Below are 10,000 nucleotides of genomic sequence, written 5' to 3' on the forward strand. Positions count from 1 at the left end.
AATTAATAATTAGGAGTAAAACACTAATTCCTCCTAAAAGCCTCAGGTGACATAACATCGGTAATGGTGGAAGATGGACATCAATTGATTATTTAAGAGACCGGCTCAACAAAACTTGATTACATTGAACTTGAAAACGATCATATAGTCAGTTTGAAGCAGCCTCGTGATATTGTGTTCCATAGGCATGCAGTTATAGGAAAGAAACTCTACTCATGGGAAAGTCGTTTAATCAAATAAAGTGTATGGAATATTTTACCAGTTGATGTTGTCACTTGATGAAGTCATTTTATTTATTTATTATTTCACTGTTGAGAGTCACCACGCATCAATGCTAAAAGCCATTCGAGGATAAAGTGAATGAGATGTTAGTCAAAAGATGAGGAACAGTTACTAGTATAATCTCCAACTGACTCGACGTGCAAAATCCTACTACTTCACAGTAGAGGTCCCAAATGTTGGAAGGTTTTCTACTCGAAATGCTAGACGTTAAAAATTCCCTCTCTGCTACCTGTTTCCCCCGAATGTACCAACATGCAGAATTTTAAACATAATGTGAATAAACATCTTGTTGTTTAACTCCCCACTTAAGATGCCTCTTGTAGGTATGTTTTATAATTTATAGTAGACCATTATGTCTCAGTGACAAAGTGTCTTGTTTTTGGTGAATAGAAAGAACGTTTTATTACTCAAGGGGAAGGGGGTTGGCAATTATCTTCCAATGAGACGACCATGCTGTAATAAGCGAGGAATCTTTTTCATTTTTGTATGTATTCTTGTTTTTTTTTTCTGAATTTTTTGAGATGATGATTATTCGCATTATTTGGATTATTCGGACTACTGTCCTCATGTTGAGTGTTATTTTAACAACGTTTCGCTTGATGTAATCTCCGACCTTCTTCAGGTTTATTTTGTCGAACTTTGGAATCTTTCTGTCGAACTCAATAATCCTTCGGTTGAACTTTGGAATCTGCACGGAATTTCGAACAGAACTCGTTATTTAATCCATTGCAGTAGTATGTTCTCGTTCCGCCAGCCATAACTGGATAGAAGTTCTAAGTAATTTGTAATTGTATTTTTAAGTGTCCCCCACACTGAGGATTGAACTTCTAACTCCATAAGAGTGTAACTTTATAACCGCATTTTACCAAATACCTTATCCATTACACCACGGGTCCTTATTTTCTCTCTTTCTTTTTGATGAAGTTTTGCCCCTTCTTACGTCTCCCCCCTCCCCCTCTCCCCCTCTCTCTCCCCCTCTCTCTCTCTCTCTCTCCACGATGAGAGAAAGACAAAACGCAACAGTTTGTGTTTTTTCGCCATACACAACAGGCGTACGAACCAACTCTGCCGACATTTTGTAAGTTTTATAAATAATCAACCGATACGATAATTTTGTTAATTTTTCTGCGTTTTACCTTTCGGGTTTTTTGGATCTATGTTATTTACCCCCTTTTTCGCCTTCTTGCACACTTTCTGTTCATAGGATAGTTATTAAACAATTATTAAAGTAATCGTAGATTGTTTCTTCCTAGTTATTCTGTTAGGATTTTCCATGAGGTTGGTAAACAGGTTATTGGTCTGTAGTTGCTTCGGATCATTCCTTTTTCCATGTTTTGCGGTAACTTTCTATGTTCTTTCGACGTTACCAGATTATTTAGAAATGTGACCCTCGATGAAACCATTCAAATATGTGTTGATATGCTTTATCACAGCACTTTATTCTCCTCCTGCTTTTCCGGAAGAACATTTTTCTGAAACTTATGGAACTGGCCACTAAGTTGATGAGTTCTTTGAATGATATCAGCTGGAAATTTTCCTTCATTATTTACTCAAGTCATAAACCCTTTTATTATTGACGTTATGTGAACGATACTTTTATCATTTTTATGTCCTTCCACGAAGTAAGTGAATTTTTCATGAAATTAAATATTTTATTTTGGGTTTTTATTTATTTATTTAATTTTATTTATTTAGTTGGTTTAACTTAAATTGTCTGTTAGGGGGGAAAGACAAGAAAGGGGTGAATGAAGTCTATTATTTATTCATTTATTTTTATTAATTTAAGTTTATATAATATATAGGCCTATATATATATATATATATATATATATATATATATATATATATATATATATGCGTGTGTGTTGTATGTGAGTGTGTGTTAATTGTTAACTACAGTTCACCATGGAGGAGGAGCATGATGGCTCTTTACCATTTTTGGGCGTTCGTGTAGAAAAGAACAGGGAATAGCTCCACTACGAGAGTATATAAGAAACCGACTTTTGTATATTAGTTGTGATTTCTTTGCTTCTACCAATGACTTTAATTATGACCTTAGTTTACCGTGCCCTTATGAGCAAATTAGCGAAAGAATTAAAAGAAGATACTTGATATGTTTATCAATAATGGTTTCCCCGCGGGCATCATTTCCAAATATATTCATAAAAAATTTGCGAAATTTAATATTAATATTTTCTTTGGTCCACCAAAGTGTCCGGTGTATGTGAAACCCCCCTTTATTAGTTCTATCAGTAAAAGAATTTTTCATAGAATTAGATCAGTTCTATCCCGTTGCTTTTATTAGGTACATGTGTAGCATTTGGCACTAGGACTGCTTTCCGAGCTTTTCAGAAAGATATACTCCTTCAACCAGACACGGATATTAATAGAAGGAGGAGGAGGAGGAGAGAGAGAGAGAGAGAGAGAGAGAGAGAGAGAGAGAGAGAGAAAGAGAGAGAGAGAGTAAGAAGGGCGTCAGATGGATAAAAGTTTGAAGACAGAGGTAGGGGTGGAGAAAGAGAGGAATAAGACTAGAAGGAGAAGGTGAGAGACAAGCAGTTAAGGATGTGGCGCTAACTTGTGAACTGTAGCGGTTAGTCGTTGGATACATATCATATGGTGGTTGACTATCTATGCGGTTGTGGGAGGGGGCGTTGTTTGCAATAACTAAGATGCATCCTCTCAAAGCAAGCTTAGTTACATCCAACTTAAGTGCATTTACCTATTTAAATGCATTGACTATAAAAGGCCTCTAAGAAATTAAGTAAATTAAAATTGCCAGATATAGATTTAATTAATATAAAAGGATATGAACCTATGAAAATATTCATGTATGCATTCTATTATCCATATCTAAGGGATCCTGTCATACGCTTTCTTGTAGTCGATCCATGCCATGGCTATGTTCTTATTTCTACTTTTACTTTCTTCACGACCTTTGGTTTATGTATTCTCCTTGACATGTGTTCTCCTTTTTAGAATATTTTCTGTTCCTCAGAGAGTAGTCCGCGATTATGAAGGGAGTGGTAAAATTGTCATTTCAATCGTGCTGTTAGTATTTTTCGCATTGTAAGTAAACATGTTATAGGCTTGTAGTTGTTGAGGACGGTTCCTTTTGTTGTGTGTTTTTGCACCATGTGGTTCTACTTTTGTTCATCCATTCTGGCACGTCTGCTTCGTTGATACATCTGTTCATATTATTATTATTATTATTATTATTATTATTATTATTATTATTATTATTATTATTAATTTATTTATAATTATCATAATTTTATTATTAGTACTATTAGTATTCATTAATAAATTTATTATTATTATTATTATTATTATTATTATTATTATTATTATTATTATTATTATTATTATTTGTGCTGAATAGGAGTTTTCACACACGTCATTATCAACGATTTCTCTCTGTCAACAATCTGCGGTGTTCCCTAGAATCTAAGTGACAACGAGTCTCCCCAGATTTTGATTATTTATTACTCTCTCCTTAGTCTTTCCATCCTCCTCGACCCTTCTCTACTGTTTGGTGTCGTGCCAGTTGATGCCGGTACTATCATTTATTTCAGAACAGAGTGAAGTTCATTGACGATAATATAGTTTCAGTTTTCTTGGTTCCATGTGGTATTCCTTTATCTTTCCGTTTAACTTCCGTCGCAATTTCCATATGTCGGTTAGCGCTTGTAGCTCATGTGTATTAGTCTCCGCATTCAAAAGATTTCCTAAATATTTCATCCGATTTTATCATTTTTATCCATTGTATCTGGGCAATCACACATGATTCCAATCACTCCCTGTTTTTTCAAAGTTTTTTGGGTCATTATTATTATTATTGGCTCATATGGAGCTTTCACCCAAGTCAACAAACGATCGGTTTGGAGACCTGTGGTTTTCTCTGGAAGCTGAGTGACAACAAGTCTCCCTAGACGTCCAGCTCTATCCACCTCCTTCGATAGCATTTGCAGATAAATCTGCGTCATCGCAACAGTCTGATACCATTGATTTCTCGCTGGTAGTGGCCATTGGTTTATACTGGAATTTGAGTGGCACTAAACCTCTCCATGATCCCAGTTCACATGGCGCTTGTCCAGCGGAGGTCTGGCCAGCACTCTCTCCTCGGTCTTTCCATTCTCCTTGACCCTTCTCGGCTCTTTGGTATCACTTTTCTATTGGGGGGGGCGGTGATGAGACAATGGGATGATGCATGGTGGTGTTGTAGAACTTGTTGATATGCAGCTTCGGTGTTCTTCATTCCCTATAACGCTTCTTTGTTATATTGCCTTGTGTTATTCCCCATATTCTAGGGGTTTCCGTAATATTTCAGACGTTTTCTTTATCGTTAGGCGTTGTATTTTTGCAGTTATTCCTCTGATTCCAATTTCTGCCATTCTTTTTTCGAAGTTTTTCGGAATTGTTCCTAGTGTTCCTACTATTATCGGTACTATTTTGATTGTCTTCATCATCCAAACCCCTTTTAACTCTCTGGCTAGTTCTGTGTATTTGCTTCGTTCTCCTTTTCTTTCATACTCACCCTGTGGTTAGCTGGGACAGCAAAGTCTACGATTTGACAGGATTTTTCTTTCTTGTTAATTATTACATCTGGTCTTCTTGCCTGAATGGGTTTGTCCGTCTGTATGTCCATGTCCCATAGGATTTTGTGGTTCTCGTTTTCGAGTGCTGTTGCGGGTTTATGCTTGTACCATTTGTCTGTACACTCAAAATGCAGTTGTTTGCATAATTCCCAGTGCACCGCTCTCCCCACTTGGTCATGCCTGTTTTTGCATTCCTTTTGGGCCAGTTTGCTGCATTCACTTACTATATGGTTTATCGTTTCGTCTCTCTGTCCACATAGTTTGCATTTGCTGTTTTCTTGTTTTTTATCGATCCTTGCTTTGATATGGTTGGTTCTTATCGAATTATCTTGTGCTGCAGTTATTAGAGATTCAGTTTCACGGTGTATATGTCCTTTGCGCATCCATGTCCAGGTGTTTTCGTTATTCTCATCTTTTGTCATTCTTATGAATCTTCCGTGGAGTTGTTTCTCTTCCCATTTCTCTTTTCTCGTTTTGTCGTTTGTGTCTCTGTTTTCTGCTTTGTTGTTTTTTTTTTGGTGTCTCTCGCTGCCATAATTATCCTTTCAGTGTTTTGCATTATGTATTTTTCTAGCCTTTTTTCATATCCTTCACACAGTCTTCTATACAGATCAGTCCTCTCCCGCCGTCTTTTCTTTTCACGTAGAGTCTGTCAGTATCGTCCTTTGGGTGTAGTGCATTATGCATGGTAATGAGTTTCCTGGTTTATGGCCGAGTTGTCTCAGTTCTTCTATTGTCCATCCTATAAACAGTCCAGAGTATCTTACTAGCGATATTGCCCATGTATTTATACCTTTTATTAGGTTTCTGTTATATAATTTCGTTTCCAGGAGTTTTTTTTGTTCTCCTGAGGTATTCCTTTCCAATTTTCTCTTTCATTTCTATTGCTCTGATGGTGTACGCTTCCAGAATCCCCAAGTATTTATAATCGTCTCGTTCCCCTATTTCTGGTTGGTTAGGTAGTTCCATGCCTTCTGTTGTTTCCAGTTTTCCATTTCTTATAACTAGTTGTGCGCACTTTTCCATTCCAAATTCCATTTGGATATCTTAGCTGAAGACTCTGGTAGTGTTGATTAGTGTCTCTAGCTCCTTTTCGGTCCTTGCAAATAGTTTCAGGTCGTCCATGTACATCAGGTGGTTCATTTTTTCCTCTGTATTGGAGAACTTGTATCCGGCTTGGCACTTTCTCAGAATACTGTTCAAAAGCATCATGGCTATGATGAACATTAGTGATGACAGTGAGTCTCCTTGAAAGATTCCTCTTTGTATGTTAATTTCTGTTATGTGTTGTCCATCGGCTGTCAATTCCAGTCTCCATGTTTTCATTGCATTTTCTATTACGTTGGTGATCCCGCTTGATATTTTATACATTTTTAGGCATTCTATTATCCATGCTTGGGGATCCTGTCATACGCTTTTTTGTAGTCGATCCATGCCATGGCTATATTCTTTCTCCTCCTTTTTACCTCCTTTAGGATCTTTTGATCTGTATATAACAGGTCATGTGTTCCTCTTTTCCCTTTTTGGCATCCTTTCTACTCCTCGGGGATGAGTCCACGGTTATTCAGGGAGTGGTAGATTTGTTCCCTCAGTAGCGCTGTCAGTATCTTCCACATAGTTGGTAAGCACGTGATTGGCCTATAGTTGCTAGGGACGGTTCCTTTCTCCGTGTCCTTCTGTAGCAGTGTGGTCCTGCCTTTCGTCATCCAGTCTGGTATGCTTGCTTCCTGTATACATCTTCTCAGTTTTTGGGCTAGCCTTTCGTGTAAGGTTGGGAATTTTTTTAACCAGTATGCATGTATCCCGTCGTGCCTTGGTGCTGTCCAATTTGCCATTTTTCCTATGGTTTTCTTTAGGGTTTCCATGTTGATTTCATTCATTGTTCCTTCTTCTATTTGTTCTAACTCTTCTTTTATGTCTTTCAGCCATTCGGCATTTCTATTGTTATCTCGTCGCTCTTCCCATATTTTACTCTAGTAGAGTTTTGTTTCTGTCGGATTTGGTTGTTCTGTTTTTGTTTTTCCTCCGTTCACATTTTGGTAGAATTGGCTTTCATTAGTTTCAAATGTTCTGTTTTGTTTGCATTGTCCAGATTTATATCTATATCGTCTCAATCTCGCTTCTTTTGCTTTGTCTTTTGGTCCAGTTCTCCATGTTTCTTGTTTAGCCTCTCCCTGTCAGATACATTTCCAATGTTTTGTTTTCTCCACATTGCTTTCTTCCTGTTGATCTTTTTGGCTTCTTTTTTATGTTTGTGTATTTGGGTTTCTAGTCTTATTTCCCATCCAGGTTTTGTCGGTCCGCTTGTCCCCGGTTGTTTTTCTGATTTGAAATTCATACTTACCGTTTTGGCGCCCGCGTAAATTAGGTTGTTTAAGTCTGTGATTGTATTTGTTGGGATATGTGGGAGGAGCTTGATAACCTTCTCTATTTCTGTTTTTAATTTCTTCTGCTCTTGGTTCCTTAACGATGGAAGCTTTGTTATTACCTCGTTCATCATCTGTATTATTTTATTTATTTTATTTGCTTTATTCTTTGTTAGTTCTATTTCATTGTTCTTGGTTTCCACGTCTGTGGACTTCGTTCTTTGTTGGTCGTCGGCCTTTGGTGTTTTTACTTGTGGGGCTTCAGCGTGGGGTTGCTCTACGTGCGGTTCCGTTGGGGGATGCTTCTTGTTCAGTTTCATCATTTATTTTTCGCTGAATTTCTGTTAGTTCTAGTTTAGAGAGCCAACCTTTCTTGAGTAGTAGTCTTGCTTGGTCCGCAATTCTTTATTTTGTCGTATGGAAGTCACTGGATAGGTTCCATAGTTCTTTCATTCGTTTCCGATAACCTCCACATCTATATTAAGATGACTTCTTTAGTAGCATTCAATTACGAGTCTATTCTCTTTTGTTGTCCATTTCTTTCTTCGGATTTTTTTCTTTTGATGGTTATCATGGCTGTGCTGTCTTTGTTCGGTATCTTTTTTTTTTTTACATGGGGGTCACCACTTATCGGGGCCCGAAGGCCACTCAGGGATAAGGGTTATTGCGTGTACAGTAATCAATGAGATAGTATTGTAGTAATCATTAGTATTGGGGGTTTTGATAGAGTGTCTTACTTAAGGGGGCGGTTTGTCAGCAGTTTGTTTATGTAGGACTTGAAGATGTCCAAGTTGAAGTCAGGTGGGAAACAGGCAAGGGCAGAGAGTTCCACTGGCGTGCAGTTCTAAGAAAGAAGCTTTGCTCATGGAATCTACGTTTGAATTTAGGCACAGATAAAGAGTGGGGAAAATTATTGACAGTAGTTTCAGCCAGACGGGTGTTTCTCGTGAAAGATTGGCGAGGGGGGACGAGGGATTGGAGCTCAGACGAGCCCATGCCATGGAAATAACGATAAAATAAAGACAGGCTCGCAACGTCTCTTCTGTGGGAGAGAGGTTGCAGGGAAGAGAAAAGGGCATCCCCCACTAAACTACAAAGTTTATTTTGTACTCTGTCAAGGCAGGATAGGCTGTTTTTAGCAGCTCCTACTCAGATGTGGCAGCAGTACTCCATCCTTGAACGTACTTGGCTTTTCTACAGATAGAGAATTGCATCAGTAGTGAGATATCTTCTGGAGTGGTAGAAGGATCCCACCATTTTCCCAGCGTACCTGGCAACAGATTTGATATACGTGTTCCATTTAAGATCAGGAGTAAAGGTCAAACCCAGAAGCTTGTCAAAACATGGAGCCTCTCCAAGACGAGAGCCATCCATTTCAATCGATGTCGGATGGGGATCAGAGCGTTAATGATGTAAAGATAGGAGTTTGGTTTTAGATGCATTAAAAGTTACCAGCCACCTCTTCCCCCATTGTATCACGTGCTCAAGATCAGAGGAGAGAGAATTAGAGAGAACTTTGTCATTTACAGCCTTTGATGTGTTACCATAGATGGTCGTGTCATCAGCATAGATGTCAACGATGATTTAAGTATGTGTTTTGGGAGATCATTGATGTAGATCAGGAAGAGAGTTGTGCCCAGGATGGACCCCTGGGGGACTCCAGCATTAATACTGGTGGCCTCTGATTTCTGCCCATCAACCACTACTCTTATGAACCTATCGGAGAGAAATGATTTAATGATTGAGAAAACATTTCCAGTAATACCGTATCTGGAAATCTTGTGAAGTAGGCCCTTATGCCATAGCTTATCGAAGGCCTTCGATATGTCAAGAGCAATTGCCCTGGAAAGGAAACCTTTGCCAAGAGATTCACTAATCCTTTGCGATATAACCGTTAGCACATCTGCTGTAGATCTTGCAGAGCGGAAATCTTGGCCAACATTTGCAGGATGACGACCAGGTCCCCCATCTGCTACCGAAGAAGCACCTGCCGACCATGACTACAGATCTTTCTTCTGGGTCCCACGGTTTGGATTATTTGTAATTGACATTTTTCATATTTTGGTATTTGTGGCAACACCGGTCCCAGAGTTTTTTTTTTTACCTGTGGTTCTGCTGCAGGGATAGTGTAACCCTCCCATGTATACAGGAGGTATCGTGTGCTATCACGCGTACATATGGGACATGAACCAAAAAATATATGAAAACAAATAAAGAAAAACAAATAAAAAATAAATTTTAAAAAATGAAATAAAATAAAATGAAAAAAATAAAAATAATTAAATAAATAAAAATAAATAAACAAAATTCAAATTTGAAAAATAAAAATAAAAAATTAAGGAAAGAGGTTCAGCGGATTTATTATTATTTACTTAGTATAAGTCCGTAGTTGTAATTCGCAATTAAAGATATTTGAAGATAGATTCCCCTCCCATACTTACAAGTGTATTTGTATTGTGAATTCGTCGTAATACCGTTAGGTATAGTTACCGATTTTTTTCCTTCCTTTCTTTTTTCTTGGGCCGGTGGGGGGATATTTTAGGTACATTTGCATTTAACCACTGACTTGAATTAATATTATATTTGGCAGAGATTGAGTCAAAATAAAGAATTTTAATAAATCGACAATTTAGCACCCCAAAACATACCGGTGGGAAAATACTTTCTTGGCAGGATATTTTTCCCCAAACATGTCAACTCGAAAGACGAGAAAACCTTACAGAAGCGGCGGTTGATTTGACGTCCTTGTCAGTG

Source organism: Euprymna scolopes, chromosome 31 (genome assembly GCF_053919585.1).
Source record: "Euprymna scolopes isolate OS-2025 chromosome 31, ASM5391958v1, whole genome shotgun sequence".
Lineage (NCBI taxonomy): Eukaryota > Metazoa > Mollusca > Cephalopoda > Sepiida > Sepiolidae > Euprymna > Euprymna scolopes.